At 46.6% G+C, this 20,415-nt stretch overlaps 1 pseudogene; it reads left to right on the forward strand.

Moving 5' to 3' along the window:
- Nucleotides 1-10,682: 10,682 nt before the first annotated feature.
- On the forward strand, nt 10,683-12,230 carry LOC136355670 (uncharacterized; annotated as a pseudogene).
- The last annotated feature ends 8,185 nt before the right edge of the window (nt 12,231-20,415 follow it).

Below are 20,415 nucleotides of genomic sequence, written 5' to 3' on the forward strand. Positions count from 1 at the left end.
GGGAATCATCAAAACAAGGCAGTGCTGTTACTGAAACCGAACTTGGGCCTTGGGCCTTGTAATAGACTAGCTCATCTCGGAAGTGTCTCCCCCCACCTCCACGAATTAGCACTTAACCCTAGATATATTTTCCTCTATAAATATCTATGTACACCATCTAGAACAATTGGGTTTTGTTTAGTCCTCGTTCGATTAGTCGGCGACTTTAGATTCAGAACCCCCAATAGTTGGTGTGTTGATTTGCTACCACTCCATTCGCAACTATTCCATTGTGCTTAATTACCTATTTGCAATATTTAGATTGCATTTTATCTTGTTCTTGCAGTGTTCTCTCGTTTGCATTGCAGAGATCATCAAATGCGCGTCACGGTTGGTATGACATCGTTTGTGGTGTAGCGATTGCACAGCGTCCTGGACTTGTTCTGGTTGGTAGCCACATCGCAAATGTCGCACTCGATCAAAGCAAGAGTTATCCCCTCACCAGAAAATCGGGCCACGAGAGAGCGTCATCACACTGGTACACCGGTATTGTAATTTGGGAAACGTGTAATATTTGGTATTGTTGTTTAGGGACGTGATTCAAAATCCACATTGAGAGACCTAAAGTGGACTTATTTCCCAGCAAAATCAGTCGCTTCAACTTCAACCAATGACATTTTTAAGTTCATTTTTTAACTTAGCTGTGCACCTTTTAATATTTATTTTCCAACAGCATTGGCGATTATTTTGTTACTTTTCCATAACTAATGTTTCCATGAAATCAATGGTAGGAGTAGTCAACACCTTCCAACTCTAGCTGGCTTCAGAGGCCACCAGTAATCGTTAGTGTGGACAGCTGAGTAATGCAAAGATGCAAGGTGGTGCCATCTGAACAGCAAATGACAGGGAAGAAAAGGAACAATATCACGCTCTACGTACTGCTTAATACATAGCCATTCAATAAATAAGTACCAGACTTAAGTTTAGAGATCCAAGATACAAGAATACTCAGGGATACATATGTAGCTGCTACCTACAACTACCTACAATTAACTCAGAGATGCATAAGGCAGCAGCTACAATTCAGAGATACATGGATCGACCATCGACCCCAACTCATATATAGATCCAAGAGTTCTAACCTCTTACACTTGACGAGGAATATTATTCCGTGCAAGGATTGTCGGCAAGCAATTTACTACTTCTCGAAAAAGTGCGTACACGATCTGAAGTCCAGTCACCACCTACAAGATTGCCATAACGTACCAATCCTAGTTGCTGAAGTTATCCACGGGATCAAGTACCAATCCCAGTTACTGAAGTTATCCACGGGATCAAGCATCACCTTAGGCTGCTTCACTTTGGCTATGCCAACGCCATTTCCAGCCGAAGGCGAAAGATTTGGCTGCTCGTCTTTTGTTTCTGCACGCGTGAAACAGTGCCAGTTTAGTACTAGCTAGCATGCAAAAGAACACATTATTTGAAATTTCATTGATTAGAGAACAGCAGAAATATTTTAACCATTGAAGCCGTAGCACAGGGCTGCGTCCTTCTGTTTGAAGGGACAGGTCTACAATTTTCTCGCAGCACTTAATATCGGGGGAAGACCCATTCATGCAAGAATCAGCTAGCTGTGATGCCAGCTTGTCAGCTTCACAAGTTAATGCTCATCCTGTGCTGGGAGGGAAAGATGAGGCAAAAAGAGCAAATGATTTCAACAGCAAATAAAAGCACAAGCATTTCAACTAGATGTCTCATCTTACAAAGCATCAGCAGAGATTCCAGTCAAACAAAAAGCATCAGCAGAGACAGCGTTTATGGCAGCGTTTCGTGGTAGCGCAAACCAAGCCCAAATACTCTAGCATAGTGTTGGCAGCGAGCAAGGCCATGCGGGCGAGCAGGCGGGGCGTCGTGGACCACCACTCTCTACCTAATCAACTCTAATAGGGCTTAGGGTGCTACCACAAACTGTGATTTGAGTATCTTGGCTTTGGGATATTGCTATTCACTGTAATCTAAAGAATTGAATGATAATATCAAAATGGGATGATCTGATGATGTGATTAATTAGATGACTACTTTTTTTCATTTATTTGTAGATTTGTAATAGAGAAGAAAACAACACCGTTGAACTATTTTACATGCGAACCAGAAAATCAGTGTGCTGTTGGCACGCTTGCTAGTCAGAATATATATATATGTGTGTGTGTATATATATATATACATATACACACACATATACTTATCACTCAAAAACACTACATGATAAAATTTGTGTGCTCCCTAATTTAAAATATGTATATAATTTTTTTCTTATTTGAACCACTATTTTAGTTTTGACAAATGGATGTATGATATTAAAAAACATTTATGGATTTACAAATGATTTATTTATTATATATACAAGTGAAAAACATATTTTTTATAAAAAAATTAGGACTTATATGTCATGTCAAGCAAAAATACCAAATTTAATGTGTCATTTTATACATAAATTTTGATGAAATCCAAATAAGTAAAATAAATTTTGAGATTAATCAAAATTAATTGGTTTTAATTATATTTGCTTGTGGATTTGAATTTTTTAAAGATCAATCATTTAATATATTCATAGTTTTTAAACATATCATGTTTAACAAAAAAACACAATTATTTTTTTTAGCTGAGGAGGTATTACTGATCCTATTCCGTGATATATAAAAACAAGGTTGTCTTCTTTCTTTTTTTTTTTTTTGCATAATAATTTTGGGTTTACTATATATATTCTAGAGTTATATGAGTACCGAGTAGGCATAGAATATTTAAAGAATGATAATGAATGTAAATTCGTTGTTTTATATTTGTTTTTTGCCTAATAATTTTAGGTTTACTATATATTTTAGATATATTTTAGAGTTATAGGAGTAGTATCGAATAGGCGTGGTATATTTATAGAAGGCAAAGGAGTAGAGGTTCGTGTGGTTGGAAAGGAAGATAGTTTTAGAAGCCTTTGGAATCCATATGTGATATTTTTCTCTAGATTTTTTCTCACATATGATTGTTAGGTGTTTTTTCTCTAGTATAAATTTATAATTTAGAAGGGATTTGCGGGGGGACAAACTTAGAAATTGGGAAACGATTCTTCTTATCTAGGAACATTTGAATTTAGATGACAATTGTACAGATAAACTTTGGTGGACTTTGTCCAAAAATGGGAAATTCACTGTGAAATCATTTTATAGGGCTCTCAACATGCAACAGGTCAATTATCCACATAAAAAGATTTGGAGTTTTAAAATTCCTCTGAAAATTAAAATTTTCATTTGGTTGTTTACCAGAAACAAAATACTCACCAAAGATAACCTTTTCAAAAGAGGTTGGAGGAATGCCTTTTTTGTGATAAGGAGGAGACAATTCGGCACCTGTTTATGAGTGTCCTTTGGCCAGATTGTTATGGAATGTCATTGCTGTTGCTCTGAATCTTAAGCCTTGTCTAAATAGACATAATCTTTTTGGTTATTGGCTCAATAATATAGAGAAGTTTACAAAAAATCTTGTATTTGTAGGATCGAACAGCAAGAACTAAGCTAACCAAAGGGGGGTGAATGGTTGGTATGCCCAAAAACCAAAACTTTTAGCGGAAATAAAAGTTACCCTCAAATTCGACGGATCGCGGTCTGACCGAAGTAGCTGCGCCGGTCTGACCGCCTGATGAATGTCGGTCTCACCGATATAGATCAATCGGTCTAACCGCCAAAAATCGCCTGCTGCTGCTTGTCGCCGCCGCTGGTCTGACCGCCGCGATGCCGCTAGTCTGACCGCCGGTTGGACCGCCGCACCCGAGAAAACACAAATCGAAGACGACTTTATTGATTCTCTCTGTGTTTACAAAGTGCGCCAACAGCACACCTTACAAAAATCTCGAGTAAACTCGAAACCCTAACTAAACTATCAACTCAATTGCTCTCAAAAGCAAGGAAGCCTCACGCTCCCCCTCTATTTATACCCGAGGTAGGCAGCCTAAAGTCACGAACCAAACTCATACTAGAAGTCCTAATCCCCCTAGGAAACCTTCTCGTACAAGAAACAAACTTTACATAACCACTCATACCAAATTTGGACTCCTTCCAAATTCGACTCCGCATCCCAGCACACAATACCTCCATCGTGATAGAGGATGTTATCTGGACTATTTGGAAATCTAGAAACAAAGCTTGTATTGAAATGAAATTTCCTCATGATCCTAGTGACTTAGTGTATATGGCTTGCAATCTGGTGGACTCCTCGACTTGTCTGCAGAAACAAGAAGCAAGTTGAAGAAGTTTGCAGCTGGGAACCAGTGTACTAAGACAGGTGGCAAATGAAGTCTTCAATTCAAGTCACGGCTGGCGAGGAGGCATCAGAAGAATTGGCTTGACATAGTCCTCTTCGGCAGCTGGGCCTGTTTTGTTACTTCTGTGCTGTGTCAAAGCTTTTGGACTGTCTGAATGGTTTTAGTTCTATGTTACTGGGTTCTATGTTCTAGTCAGGCCTGTAATGGTTAGGCTGCATGTTTTTGCTGTCCCTGTTATATTCAGTGGACCGACTTTCTTTCTTTTTTTTGTTTTTTTTATTTCAAGACTATCTGTAATGACTTTCATTTCTAGTAAGAGAAATGGGGGCCTTGCCGCCCTAGTTAAAAAAAAGTGGACCAATGAAAAGCTAGCAAAAGAGCCAGCTTTAGATTAGGGTAACCCTTTAGATTATTAGATTGAGTAAAGTATACGGGCGGTCCTTAAACTTATAGCAGTGTGCCATATAGGTCCCTAAACTCTTAAAATTCATATCCAACTCCTAGAATTTGTCATAGTGTGTCATCTAGATCCCAAATCGCCACAACCCCTTCAAGATCCTACGTGGTGTTGATGTGGCATGCCACACGGAATGACGTGACATCATTTTGACTGACAAATGGGTCCCATTTAAATTTTTTCCTTTTTTCTTTTTCTTCTTTTTTTCCCTTTCTTCTCCTTTCTCTGTGACCCGAGCAGAAGAAAGGAAAAAAAGAAGAACGAGAAGAAAACGAAGAAAAAGAAAAAAGAAATGAAGAAAATAAAGAAAATGGCACGTCACATCCATATGGCATGCCACATCAGCGCCATGTAGGATCCTAAATGAGATGTGTCGATTTGGGATCTAGATGATACACTTTGACAAGTTCTGGGACCTAGATATGCATTTTGAGAGTCTAGGGACCTATATAACACAACCCTACAAGTTTAAGGACCGCCAATGCACTTTACTCTATTAGATTTAAGTACACAAATCAACTATATAGAGGCCTAGAGAATAGAGAAACAGAGTGCCCCCACGTCGCTCTCACGGGCGACACGGGTAGCGACCCCATCCCGCGCCGCCGCCGGTTTCCTCCCTCCCCTCCACTGCCTTGCCACCGCTAGAGCCAGCTCCCGCACGTCCGTGCAGCGGCGAGGACAGTGGCAACGGGGCCTCTGCCCAGATCCCAACTTCCTCTCCCCCCAGCTCGTCTCTTCCTCTCCCCCCCCAGCTCCCAGATCTGGCCATGCTGCCGCCAGAGCTGACCAGCGGCTAGGACAGTGGCGGCGGGGAGGTGGCAAGGCATAGGCGACGGAGTCTCTTTGACGGTGCTGGGGGCGGCGGAGGATGGCGGCGGCCCAACGGCTCCCGTCGGCGGAGGGGGCCTTAGGGGCTGTGGCGGCCCAAGAAGGCAGCGGCTTCCGTTGGAGCCGGTGGCCCTAGGGGCTGCGGAGGAGGACGGCGGCAGCTCCCATCGACGCTGCGGCGGCGGTGGTTCCCGTGGGTGCTGTGGCGGCGGTGGTACCCGTCGGCGCCGGCAGCCCTAGAGGCTGCAGCGGAGGACAGCGGCGGCTCCCATTGGCGTTGGTGGCCCTAGGGGCTGCGGCGGCTCTCGTCAGCGCCGGTAGCCCTAGGGGGGCTACGATGCAGGACAAGGACGGCTTCCGTCAGCGCCGGCGGCACTAGGGGCTGCTGCGGCCTAGGACGCATCGGCTCCCGTCGGCACCGGCGGCCCTAGGGGTTGCGGCGGCTCGAGACAGTGATGGTTTGAGCACTTTGGATAGTAGATGCCTAGAATCCGGCGAAGTGGAAGCCGATCCCGTCGGTTCGTGTCTAGTTGTCTAGTTCCGACTATACGACGAATGACGGCGGTTGAAAGTGGGCTAATAAGCGGCGCGTGACGTCAGCTTACCTGAAATTGATGAAGATGGCACAAATGGAGGTTTGCATCAACGGCACACTAGGGGCGGCCGTTTCAGGAGAATATGGCGGGAGACAGAGAAGCAGGATGTGCCGAGGTTGTTTGTTTTTTTTTTTGTGTTGTGTTCTCCTTGTTGAGATATGAGTCTAAGTACTCTTGTTTCCTTTTGGCTGTGTATATCCTTCGTGGATATAGAGACTGGATTAATGAAAATCTATTATCTAAAAAAAAAAAGGGGCCTAGAGAACAAATCAACTACAAGTGTTGAACATAACAGTACCATATAACACGGCTCTTGCTAATGGCTAAGGTCACCTCATGGCCTCATCCAGGGAGGTGGAGACGCGCTGGTTTGGCCTACTGGTCTAAGATATATGACAGAGAAAGAACACAGAGTTGAGGGAGGCATAATACCATCCATGGGGTACACAGCTGCGTGATGATCCGGGCGTGCGACAGCAAGGGAGTGCTCCTGAGCAGGGTTAGACATTGCGGATCGAAATTTCCGAAATTTTGAAAATTCTGGTCATTTCGGTCTAGAGATGATAATGAGAACCCAATCACCGATTCCCCGCGGTGAATTCACACATTAGGGGATGGGAATGGTTGATATCTACCATCCATGGAGAATCTAATGGTCCAAAACCCATCACCATCGGGAATAGCGGGGGCGGGGATGGTGCACCACTCCCCGTCCCCGTCCACCGCGGTGACCCGATTTCACAGCAGCTAGGACCTGTTTTAGACTTTATAGTCGTTTTGGCGCAACAAATTGAAGCCCAATAACCACATGTATATATATTCCAACCCTAGTCAACCATCTCCCTCTCCCCTCCAAAACTCCACGCCGCCCACACAGCCGTCGCTGCCGCTCCAGAAGAACGCGCCGCCGCGTCCCCTCGCGGGCGCGATGTCCCGCCGAGCACACCGCCTCATCCAGTCCTCGTCGCGACACCGGCCGCCTCCAGCCCTCGTTGCGCGGCCCGCCGCCATCGCCTCCAGCCTCGTCGCGCCGCCCGCCACCTCCAGTCGTGGTCTCTCCGCCAGCCGCCTCCAGCCATTCGCCGTCCGCCGTCCCTTCTCTGATTCTCTCTACGGGGTAACCACGGGGATTAATTCACCGCGTGGTGACGGGGGTGGGTGAAATGTAGCCCTGTGGTGATTCGCGGGGACGGGGACGGTGAAATTTTAACACTGTGGGGACGGGGACGTGGATGTGACCCCGACGGTGAATTCCCCGTTGCCATCTCTATTTCAGTCCCCTCCGATACGATATTATTTCGGCTGTAATTTTTCAATTTTTCAGTTTTTTCATAAATTTGGGTAATATTTGTTCAAATTCAACTAAATTTTGCTCAAAATTTCGGACCGAAATTTCCGAAATTTCTAAAATTTCGGAATTTCGGTGACCCCGATATAAAAGCACAAACCGATAAAGTGAACCCTGCTCCTGAGCAGCGGATGGCATCTGCATACGAAAAGAAAGGGTAAGAGTCATATATTCCAAATCTAAGAAAATAACGACGACATTGTTTCAAAAAAAAAATCTTTCAACAACGACAGAAGAAAGAAAACAGCTCGATCGTTACCCGGTAAGACAGGTGCATGATGCTCCGGGCGTGCCGTACGACGGCCCACACTACTTAAAAAAAGTGATTTTTCTATACGAGACCTCTTGATTTTTACAAACGGACCACAACTAGTGGCGTCTGCAAAAATCGATGGTCATTTTTGCATGCGGCCCCTTAAGTGGTCCGTATGGAAAAATCGATTTTCCCATACGGGCCTCTTAAGAGGGCCGCATGCAAAAATGAGCTCATTTTTGCATGCGGCTCACTTAAGTGCCCGCATGGAAAAATCGATTTTTCCACACGGGCCACTTAAGAAGACGTATGCAAAAATAAAATTTGAAAAATTTAAAACTGGTGTATCTCACTCATATGAACTCCAAATTAGATGATTTTTTTTCTAAATGTTTCTAAAATCATCCTTATTGTGTTCTTACTGCTATTATTTGGCTTTTTTTTTTCTTGTGACTTTATTTTATCAATTAAAATTTTGAATTTGAAAACTTCAAATAATATTTTGAAGCAGTAATTGATTTCAACTGAAAAAGTCATCAACAACAAAGTTGTATAACTCATCAAGATATATAACTTCTATTTTAGTTATTTCTTTATCCGATAAAGTTATTTATAAGATTGTTCACAAAATGTACATCTCTCTGATATTTTTATAAACTATATATTTTTTATAAACTATATGATATGCACATTTCGTGAACAATCTTACAAATCACTTTATCGGATGAATAAATGATCAAAATAAAAGTTATAGATCTTGTTGATTTATACAACTTTGTTATTGATGACTTTTTCAGTTGAAATCATTTAGTATTTGAAAATGTTGTTTGAAGTTGTCATATTTTGAAATTCAAATTCAAACTGTTGAAACAATGTCAAATATAAAAAATGACAAAAACAAAAGTTGTAAATCTTGATGAGTTATACAACTTTATTATTGATGACTTTTTCATTTAAAATCATTTACTACCCGAAAAATTATTTGAATTTCTTATATTTTAAAATTCAAATTTTGTATAGTCCAATCAAACTCGGATGGAGAAATGACCAAAATAAAATTGGTAGATCTCAATGAGTTCTACAACTTTGTTTTTGACAACTTTTTGACATGAGTTGATTTAATGTCATAAAAATCAATTTAAAGTTTAAAAAACACATGATTTTTGCATGCGGACGCTTAAGTGGTCCGCATGTAAAAATAAGTGCTCCATTTTTATATGCGGGCCTCCTATTTCCCTCTCAACCGTTCAAAAATATTTCAACTACTACTTCAACCGGCCTTATCTACTACTTCTCTCTCTCTCTCAGTCCTCATCTCTTCATCTCTCCCTCTCTCTCAAATCCTCTCCTCTCCACGCACAGAGGCCGGCGGCGGCAGTGGCGGCGGCGGGCTCGAGAGGCGGCACGCGGGGGGCGACGGCGGCGGCCCTCCCCCGAGCAGATCAGGGGTCGGCCGCCCTCCTCCCACGCGGATCCGGCGCCGGCGCCCTCCCCCACGGCGATGACGAGCTCCCCTCGGCGACGACGAGCTCGGGGGGCGGCGGATCCGGCTCAGGTGCGGCGACGACGACCTCCCCGCGGCGACGACAACCTCGGCCATGACGACGGCGGCGGGTGGCGGCGGCAAGCTCGGGCGCAGCGGATCCGGCTCGGGTCCGGTGATGACGACCTCGGCGACGACGACGGCGGCGGGTGGCTGTGGCGAGCTCGGGTGCGGCGGATCCGACTCGGGTGCGGCGACGACGACCTCGGTGACGACGACGGCGGCGGGTGGCGGCGGTGAGCTCGGGCGCGGCGGATCCGGCTCGGGTGGGGCGACGACGACGGCAGCGGGTGGCAGCGGCGAGCTCGGGCGCGGCGGATCCGGCTCGGGTGCGGCGATGACGACCTCGGCGACGATGACAGCGGTGGGTGGTGGCGGCGAGCTCGGGTGCGGCGGATCCGGCTCGGGTGCGGCGATGACGATCTCGGCGACGATGACGGCGGCGGGCGGCGGCGGCGACCTCGGGTGCGGCGACGACGGCGGCGGGCGGCGGCGGCGAGCTCGGGCGCGGCGGAACCGGCGTGGTGGCGAGCGGCGGCGGCGAGCTCGGGCGCCTGGGGCTAGGGTTTTTTTTGGGATTTTTATTTTTTTCGCGATTTTTTGTTTTCGCATGTGGCCGGCTTAAGCGGCCGCATGTGAAAATCCGATTTCCGCATGCGGTTGTGCCGGCCGCATGCGAAGATCATGATCTTTGCAGACCTTCTGGCGCATGCGGTCCGGCCAACCGCATGCGAAAATGCATTCTGCCCGTTTGCAAAAACGGTTTTTTAGTAGTGCCAGCGGTGTGGCGCATAGAGGGCGGGTACCCGGGTGGTGGGAGTGGGACGAGTTTTTCGTCTTTTTGTTCTTAACAACTATACCATCAGTAATCCTCCCAAAAAAAAAACTAGAAATGCATCCAGCCAGACATTCGATCAGTAATCCCTTCTTGCTCCTGCGATCGGAATTGAGGTCGCCAACATCGAACCTGTCGCGGTGGCAGCACAGCAGGCCGCCTGCTCATGGCTCCATTGGTATCGACGGCGCGCATGCATGCATGCAGCAGCCGTCCAATCTTTTGTTGGCTTCTTCATGCTGGGTGTTAGTATTGCAGTGGTCTTGTGCCCAAGTCTGGGAGCAGAACGGATTTGCGCCCAAGTCCAACCGATAAGAATCCCTCGATCGACTCCGTATGTATCAGGCAAAACTCTCACTCCAGCGCCCAGCGCGCGCTTTACTCGGAGTGGAAAACAAACGCGGAATCGCGCTTTACTCTCGTCCATAGATTAACAGACCGCCCACAAGTAGGAGGTACGCGTACACGCACCCAAAAACCTATCGAGCAACGAATTAATTGAACAGAGAGAGATTCGATGGAGGAGCTATGCACCACGACGTGACGCAGCTCCTACCGGACGACGTGCTCGCGGACGTCCTCGGCCGCCTCGCCCCGCGATGGCTCGCCGCGTCCCGCTGCGTCTGCAAGGCATGGCGCGCCATCATCGATACCCGCCGCCTGCTGCGAGCCGACCTCCTCCCTCTCTCGCTCGCCGGCATCTACATCAACTTCCATGAGATGCAGCATTCGGTGTTTTCCTATCCCGTCCCAGCTCCACACACCTCGCCATCTCTGGCTTGTTCACCGACTACACGCCCGACGACAACCTAGTCGAGGATCACTGCAACAGACTCCTTCTGCTAGAGTCTGGCGTGGCTAACCCTGCTACCCGGCAGTGGACGCCTTCTCCTCCAGCCCCACCTCAGCCCGTCTAGATGAAGGACTTCTACCGGTTTGACAGCTATCTTGTGTTCGACCCTACCATATCAACACACTATGAGATCTTCAAAATCCCACGAGTTCCGAGTATAGGATTTCGTGTGCTAGATCCTATGCTTAAGAGCTTGCAACGGCCACCATCACTATGTGTGTTACTATGTGTGTTGCAAGTGTTCTCATCAAGGACTAGGCAATGGGGAGAGCGATTGTTTGTACGAGACGGTGCGGCTGCCTGCACAGTTACTGATATGGCATTGGCTTTTCCATATGATCATCATAATGCAGTCTATTGGCATGGGACACTTTATGTACATTGCCAGGGAGATTTTATTATGATGTACAAGTTCATCATACTTTTATCGTGCTTATATTGTTTTCTCTTCTTTCTTTATATTTTTTTCAATGGTTTTATTTATGACCCATATATTGTTTTTTTTCTAATGCAGAATATCCTTGTCGAATAACAAGCACCAAGTACTTGAGTTACCGATGAATACTAAAGTATGTCAATATATAAACCATTTTGTCGGAAGATCAATGAGGGGTGTGCACTATGCATTAATCGATATTGAGCACCGACTACGGGTTTGGTTCCTCAATGAGTTATATGGTCAGATGACATGGGAACTGAAGCATGACAATGATCTTAGTTTCCTTCTAAGGTGTCAGGAAAGCTGTATACAAAATGATGGTCCGTGGACTTTGCACTACCACAACTACTTTGGATATCCCAGTCAAAATGACATGGACAACTATTATGAAGCTTAGAAGAAACACATCGTTAGGAAATATCACTATGAATAATATGAGAGTGTCTGGTACAAAAATCACTAAGATATCAAGAAAGATGTGGTAGTACGAGTAAATAAATTTGAGTGGGACTCCGACAACGATGACATTCTTGACACTGCAAATCCAAATGAAGGAGGATGCCACGGATATCTTTCAATTTTGGGATTCCATCCTTATAAAGAAGTTATTTTTCTGAACCAAAATAGGGAAACAGGACTTGCCTATCATTATCATTTTAATAGCTCGAAAGTTCAAAATCTGGGTAGTACATTCCCGAAACCTTATGATGATTTGTATATTCAAGGCATGTGTGCATCTTTTATATATACACCGTGCTGGATGGAGAATTATGAAAGCATGTAATTTAGAGTAAGTTTAATAGTATAGCCAACTACTAGCTCCAAATCATCTATAACCAATGTAATAGCCAATTCATACAATAGTTGCTTCCTATACTTTTAATAACTGCTCCTACGTGTTATACACGTATTACGTCTTGGAGTTCGTGCTATAACTGGCTATATATCTATAGCCCGCTGCTCTTCTCTCTTCTCTTTTATCTCTTTAAAATATGTTTATAGCTGGATTATAGTCTGCTATTGTACCTGCTCTTAGGAGATTGTCTTATAATTTAGCATGTGTATGGTGTAAGTTGTGTGACGACCTAAATAAATATGTTATCTTGAGATGAGATGTTAAGAGACAATTATGTCGATTTAATTGTACATGACATTGTCATTTTGTATGCGTGTATAGTTGATATTTGTGAAGCATATATGGTACCGACCAAAGTTCATGTTTGGCTGGAGCGTGCCTGCTAGAAAATGGCGCATGTATTTGCAAAGGATTTTTTTTATTATAATACCAGAACATAGTATATCGTTTATTTACTTTGTCAAATAATCAGGATTGCCTCCGAAAAAAAATTGCTTGCCGATGCACTCTAGTTCATAAAATTTTAAATGTGGATAGGATCTTTTGTTTGGATGGGTTCTTTTGAACTTTCTTTCTCATAGCAACACTAGCAACAAATTAGACTTTCCCAGCTAAATTAAGAAAATCGTATATTTTCAATCTCGTATAATTACCTCCAATCACTGAAGATAAAACGTATAGTAATAGTTCATAATCGATTTGAAATGTATTTTCTTTTCTTTTCTTTTCTTTTTTTTAACAACTATGACATCAGAACATGTAACAAAACCAGTAATAGCGCAGTGCTACCCTTTTTCTTTCTTTTTTTAGAAAGAAAAAAGTATGAATTACCTCCCCCACTATCGCAGTTGACTGAAATACCCCCCCCCCCCCCCCCCCCCCCGAATCACAAAACGGGACATCCTGCACCCCCAATTATGCAAACCGGACAAATACCCCTCAGCTCAATCCGCGATGGTTTTGATTCTACGTGGCAGTCCAGTCAGCATTTTTTAATAAAAAATCAGCGGGCCCCACCTGTCAGCCCCACCCGCTCTATCTCTATCCCCAATCTCTCCCTCTCTCTTTCTCCCTCCCCTCACCAGCTCACCAGCATGGCGGCACCGAAAACAGCGATGGAGGAGGAGTGAACGACGACGGCGGGCGAGGAGGGCGGGGGCATGCAGAGCTTGCTCGGACGCTGGTGGCGGAGGCGGAGGTTGCTCGGGCACCATCGGAAGAGGCGGTGCTCGCTCAGGTGGCCGGTGGAGGAGGCGGGGCTCTTTCGGGCGGCAGATGGTGGCGCGCGGGGACGGGTGGTTGGCGGCGGCGCGAGAAGAGGAGGGGGAACCGGTCAGCGGGCTTTGCGCAGGGAAGGGCAAGGGGACAGCTGTAGCAGCATCGCCGTGTCCAATTTCTTCAACCCCGACATGTCCGAGCTCCGCGTAGCCACGACGGTGGGGAAGGAGGATCCCGCCGCCTCGCTCCACGTCTCGTCGCCCTCGCCGCGGCCGTGGCCGCCATCAGAGCCGGGCGAGGGCTGCCCCGGCGTGTAGTACGTACGCTGCATCCTCGTCGGGCGACCAGCTGCCTCCGCTCCCCATCTGTCACCTGTAGCTACCTCTGCCACCTCCAGCCCTCCTCGGCTCCCCCTGTGTCACCCGCAGCTACCTCCGCCCCTCCGGTCGCCTTCCTCGACACCTCGCTCGCCGTGAGCAGTTGCCTCCTCCCCTGCCCGCCGCCATCCTCGGCTCCTCGCCTGCCGCCCACAGCTGCTTCTACCTCTACTCGCCGCTGTCCTCGGTGCCCTCACTATTGGATTGGCCCTGGTCCCTGCCTGCCGGTGCTTTCTCCTCTTTTCCCCGAGAGAGAGGCAGAGAAGGAGGAGAGAGAAAAAAGCGCTGACAAGTGGGCTCCACCGGTTTTTATTTGTTTTTGCTGACTGTATCATCACGTGTGTGCGACGTAGGCTGAAAACCGCTTCGAATCGAATTAGAGTGATAATCCGATTTTAAGAGTTTGTGATATCAAATGTCCGGTATTGTATTTAGAAGGGTAAATCTTATTACCGTAATAGTTCGGTAGTAATTCATACTTTTTGACTATCGAATCCGGCGCAAGGCCCCCGGAGCGCCAGTTTCCGCCTTCTGGATTTTTCACATTTTGGTCCTTTTGAAAAACTTATTTCGCAAATAGACCCCTAGAAAAACTTATCCCAGAAATGGTCCTTTTTGGGGCGCCAGAGTAGCTGGCGCCGTCGTCCAACTGGACGGCGCCCGCCTCTCTGGCGCCGACCCCCTGCCGACGTGGCAAGGTGATGCTGAGGTGGCTAGGGGGAGCGTGCCAGAGTGGCCGGCGCCCCCCCCCCCCCCACCCCGAAATTTTTTATTTTTGTTTTATTTGTTTGCTATTTTTTTCACACTTAGGGATACACAAGAACCAACCATAGAAAAATTGAACTCAAATGGACCTAATATGTGACCTATAGAATTTTTCCTCTCCTCTCCTCTCTCCGAACTAGTGCAGAGGAGAGAGATGTGCAATTTTTTTATTTTTATTTTATTTTTTTGATATTTTTTCACACTTAGGAACTCACAGGAATCAACCATATAAAAAATAAACTCAAACGGACGAAATATGTGGCATGTGGAATTTTCTAAAGCTATACCGAAAAACTTCTCTCCTCAAAAACACAATCTTGCAAGCGGAATTTGGAGGTTTTAATATTGCTGAACTCGGATGTAACTTTTTCTGTAAATGTCCGTGCATATATTATTTGCCTGATTCCGAGTCCGTATGAGAAAGTTACGCCTATTTTAATAGATGACATATTTTATCCGTTTCGGTAGAGTTTTGGAAAATTCTACAAGTCACATATTTTGTCCGTTTGAGTTTATGTTTTATACGGTTGGTTCCTATGTTCTCCTAAGTGTGAAAAAAATATTAAAAAAATAAAATAAAAATAAAAAAATTGCATCTCTCTGTACTGTTTAACTTATATATGTCATTTCATGTGGTTATATTTTGAATTAGATTAAGTAATTTCATATAGTGGTAGAGTGCATTATGTTTAACATGCTGATCAAAGGGTTTTACTAAAGGAGTTATGGTCTAATTTTAGTGAAGGTGCAACTAAGTGGTATGCTAGCTATTTTCAGACTTAGCTAAGTGGTAGTTCGAGTTTATTTTTTTTTTGGTTGGTTGTATCGTGATCCTGAGTGTGAAAAAACATCCGAAAAAATAAAATAAAAATAACACCGTTGCAACTTCATACAGAGAAACAGGAATGGAGGCGGGTGAGGGGGGGCGGTGCCAGCCATGCTGGCGCCCTCCTCCCTAGCGCGGCGCCAGCATGGCTGGCGCCCTCCTCCTGCCACGTCGGTTCGCGTGCGCCACGGTAGCAGGAGGACGGCGCCAGAGAGGCTGGCGCCGTCCCGTTGGATGACGGCGCCAGCCACTCTGGCGCCCCAAAAAGGACCATTTCTGGGATAAGTTTTTTCAGGGGTCTATTTGCGAAATAAGTTTTTCAAAAGGACCAAAATGTGAAAAGCCACTATGATTAAGGTGGATTGACTGGTGCAAGCGTTGGATTGCCAAGGGGATGACGAACAAAAGGAAACAAGTATGTCAAAACGGCGGTCCAATGAAAAGCCACGGCACCTTTATCTCGTCCTGGATGACTGGTCGCAGGGTTGTAGCATCCGCAAGATGAAGCTCTCGCACGAAGACATCAATCCGCCGCTGATACCCGCCGACGTCGCGCGAGGAGGAGATGATCATGTCTTCACCGGCAGGCACACCCTGCCATCCGCCTTGCTCCGCTTCGAGGCACGGCGCGGCGAGCCTAAGTCCATCGTGGGTGCTTTCGACCACAAGATTCTGGCTACTCCTCCTCCTGCTCACGGGAAAAAGAAGAAGAAGAGACTTATTGTGAACATCGTTGACGTTCATGCGCGGGCCTTCGTTGTCGGCTCTTGGCCAATGCTGCAGGATGTGCTGCTCGACCCCATCATCTACATTCCCATTGATGAATACAGGTTGTTTACTCTCGGTAGCGCCTCCTTTGACATGCTCTACATGCCACCACCGACATATGATGATGATGATGCTGATGATGATGCCAACTGGAAGAAGAACTTCTCGTGCCTCAATCTCCCCAAGCCAGCCTTTCAGTGTGACCTTGTCACCTCCTACGCTGTGCACCCTGACAAACAAACCATCTTCGTCAGCAGCGTTGAGCAGTCACCTGGCGTCGTCGTCCCTGCCACCTTCAGCTTCAGAACGGCAGAGCCGATGATGTGGAGGCGACATGGCCAATGGCAGCTACCCTTCACTGGACGCGGCTACTTCGACCCAAGGCTGGATGCCTGGGTTGGGCTTTCAGGTGACCTCAACACCGTTGGCCACATCTGCTCTTGTGATGTGGTGTCTACCGACGACACTGTTGCTAGCCGCCCCCCAGCCCTGAAGATCAGCAAGGAGAAGCTCTTCAGCATGGTCCCAGCTGAGAGGCACATTGGTGCCACTCTTGTCTACATGGGTGGTGGTGAAAGCAACTTCTGCCTCCTGGAGAGTATCCACATCGAAGATGATATAGTAGCTGATCAGTTGACTGATTCCGATGAGACGAATGAGGTTTCTTCTGTTGATGAGGTGAATGAGATCGATTTTGATGATTCTAATGAGGCGAATGACGAGGATTCTGCTGATGAGGTGGGTGAGGAGGATCAGCTAGATCCGAAGTGCTTTCTGCGATTGACGACCTTTTCGCTGCAGTATGATAGGAATGGAGCCCTGACAACTGGTAACAGCCGCCGGGTTTGGTACTACAGCATGCCTCTACAAGTTACTGAGGCAATGCTTAAGTACCCCGTGGCATTCTGGATGTAAACCGTGGTATGGATTGTCAAAATAATATTTGCATTATGTAAACCATTCCCCGTGTGCATGATATGAATCCTGTAATTTTCGCCTCCATGGACAGCAAACCTTGGGGTAGTCTGGGGACTGTAGAAATTTGAGATAGTGCTGCTTTTTGGGTGGTAATGTACGGCGGCTACTATGAAATTTGCTCAGTTTTTCTCTCTTTCTTTTTTAATGGAACTAAATCCTCAATATTTTTTATTGCCATTTGAGTATCAGATGGGCATCACAATCATTTGTTTGCATCCATTGTGTACATTGTAGGCCATATATAGTTCAGATTTTTAGATTTCTGTATATTATTGTAGGCCATATGCTCTGCACTTGTACATTAAGACGTTGGTTCAAGAAACTACATTCGCATACGAAGTGCAGAACTTGTTTTTATTTTTAGAAAATTCCTTATATGTCACTCAGAGTTCACAAGTTTCTTTATATGTTATTGGTTGATTTTTTTTTCTTCACGTATATGCCATCCATGTTAAGCAATGCGCAGATGCAAGGATGCATGGTACGAAAAGTGATAATTTGGTTACTAACCAATCCAATTATATATACAAATTTTCATGAGAAAATAAATAATAAAAACAAAACTTGTATGATCATATTTTCGATCAATATGGCATTGGCATGTGGGATACGGTTGTTGTTAATCAATACGATTATGTTTAAAAGCTTTCATGATCAGTTAATTAGTAACACAAAAATTTGTTACAAGTTCATACCCACCTAAACAAAAAAACTCCAACAATATATATAATGTTTGTTGATGGCATAAACCCGTGTCGGATCCGTGCCAAACTGAAGGCACTTACGGGGAACTCTTAGGCCATTTACAGTGCAACGAGCTGGCATTCGGCCTGAGCTTCCACGTTGGCGAGTAGCCCAGATTCACCGCCACGTTACAGCATGGGCCCACAAAACTCAAGCGCGGGTGACCAAAGTTGGTCACCCGTTCTTCGGCGCAATCGAGACTGGTGGCGTGGGAAACGAGGTCGCGGTGCCGTGCGGGAGGCCTGGCTTCGCCGTGAGAACGGAGAGCGGCGGCGGCAGCAAAGGAGAACCGAGAGCGGCGGCGGCGATTGGGTGCAGATCAGGTTGTGAGAAGAGGCCCGCTTGCCTTGTCTCCCGAGCTCCGGCCATTTCCCCCTCCCGTGCCGCCGACCTCGCCGTGTCGCCGAGTCACGCTCCACGCCGCCGATCTCTTCGGCGCGCCGGCCAAGGGAGTGGAGAGCGCGAGGAAGACGAGGACGGATTAGCCGCCGAGCCGGATCTGGCCGGCAGAGGAGAAGAGAGGGGACGGCAATGGAGGAGAAGAGAAGCGGCCGGCCGCACGGAGGAGCTCGTCGTCGATCCGCAGCCAGCCGCATGGAGGACCTCATCGTCGACCCGTAGCCGGTGCCGATGCCGCTCGTGACACCCCGCCGTCCGCCGCCCAGCGCGGCCCGGCGAGGAGAGGAGAGGTGGAGCCCCCGGCGCCGGCGCCGCTTGGGTCGTGCCGCCAGAGCTCCCGCCGCATCGTCCCCCGTAGGCGCGCCGCCAAGCTCCCGCCGCACCGTCCGTCGGCGGGGATGGAGATGGATTCGCGAAGGAGGGCGCCAACCGACGCAGCCGCCCAACGCCGTCGCCGCTCGGGCCAGAGGAGGAAGGCGGAGGCGTGGAGGCTGGACGCCGCTCGTCCGCTCGTCGCTGTCCCGTGCTCCAAGTCGGGCGTCCGCCGCCGACATACCGCCGCCGTTCGAGGTCGATCCCTCGATCCGCCGCCCGGCCGGCCCGCCCCGCCCCCGCCCCGCCGTGGAAGGCCACGGCGCCGCCGCCGCCGCGCCCCGACGAGCCGACGCCACCTGACCCCCTTTGTGACCTGCGCTTGAGCCGCCGCTCCGCCCAAGTTCCGGCGACCTGTCTCCGCCCGGCTCTGTGGTGGGGAAAGAAAGAGTTGGGGGAGAGAGAGGGGAAAGTAAAAGGTGAAACTGTAAAAGTAGTAGTGGTGGGACCCACTACAAGCTAGTACATGTATGTGGCCTTGTGGAGTTTGCACTGTGAGATGTGTGGCTAATACAGTTCTTGGTCTACGTGGCATGTAAGAAACACCAAAACTTGGTGACGCACTGTGAATGGCCTTACTGAGCTGGGGAGTATGCACATGTAGCAACTCAAAAACCCGTGTCGGATCCTATTCTTTTACTTTCACTATTTTTAATTAGTTCTCCCTCTATTTTTTTATGTATATATGTCGGGGATGACTCCCGGTCGAGCGCCCGATCGGGAGGGGTAAAATCGGGCGCTGACGTCAGCGTCCGATTTACGTGCAAAATTACTTTAAACGGTTTTATCTCTTAAATTACTTATCCAAATCATGATCCGATTGCACCATTAAATTCGTTGTAATTAAATCTTCAAAACAAGACCACACATGAATATATTCCGACGAAAAAATTTTTTAGCTTATTATTGAATTATTTTTAAATGTTGCACGATGTTCCACCAGATATATCGGAATTGTTTCACTAAGTATATCAAAAATGGTTCACTCGTTTAAATCGGGTGTTGTTTCACCTTATATAAAAACAATGTTTCAGCAAATAGCGAAAGAATATTTCAGTTCACTGCAACATTAGATCTATACATAGTGAAACATTATGAGTACACTATGTGAAGCATTTTTCGGTGGAACAAAAACTAAACCAAATTCCCTTAATAGGGGTTTCCAAGATATGTGGGTTTTTTTTGTTGCAATAGAATGTTTCGTTCAGTGCAACATTAAATCTATACATAGTGAAACATTGTGAGTACACTAGGTGAAACATTTTGGGTGGAACAAAAAATAAACCAATTCCCTAATAGAGAGTTTCCAAAATATGTGGGTTTTTTTTTGTTGCAAAAGAGTATTTTAATTCACTGCAATATTAGATTTATAAATAGTGAAACATTGTAAATACACTAGGTGAAACATCTTTTCTAGAAAAAAGGGGAGCAGAAATGGTTGGGCCCAAGTAGGCACGTGGGGGGAGGGGGCGCGGGGGGAGCGCCCGATCCGGCTCCCCCCAAGCCGGGCGACCGGCGAAGAGCATTTCCGATATATGCCGCTGTTTACTTTTTTTATACGTTTGACCATTCGTCATATTAAAAAAATATATTATTATTATTTTAGGCTTGTTTAGTTGGAAAAAAATTACCCTTGCATGTCACATCGGATATACGGACACACATT

The sequence above is a fragment of the Oryza sativa genome, chromosome 3, assembly GCF_034140825.1.
Source record: "Oryza sativa Japonica Group chromosome 3, ASM3414082v1".
Taxonomy (NCBI): Eukaryota; Viridiplantae; Streptophyta; class Magnoliopsida; order Poales; family Poaceae; genus Oryza; species Oryza sativa.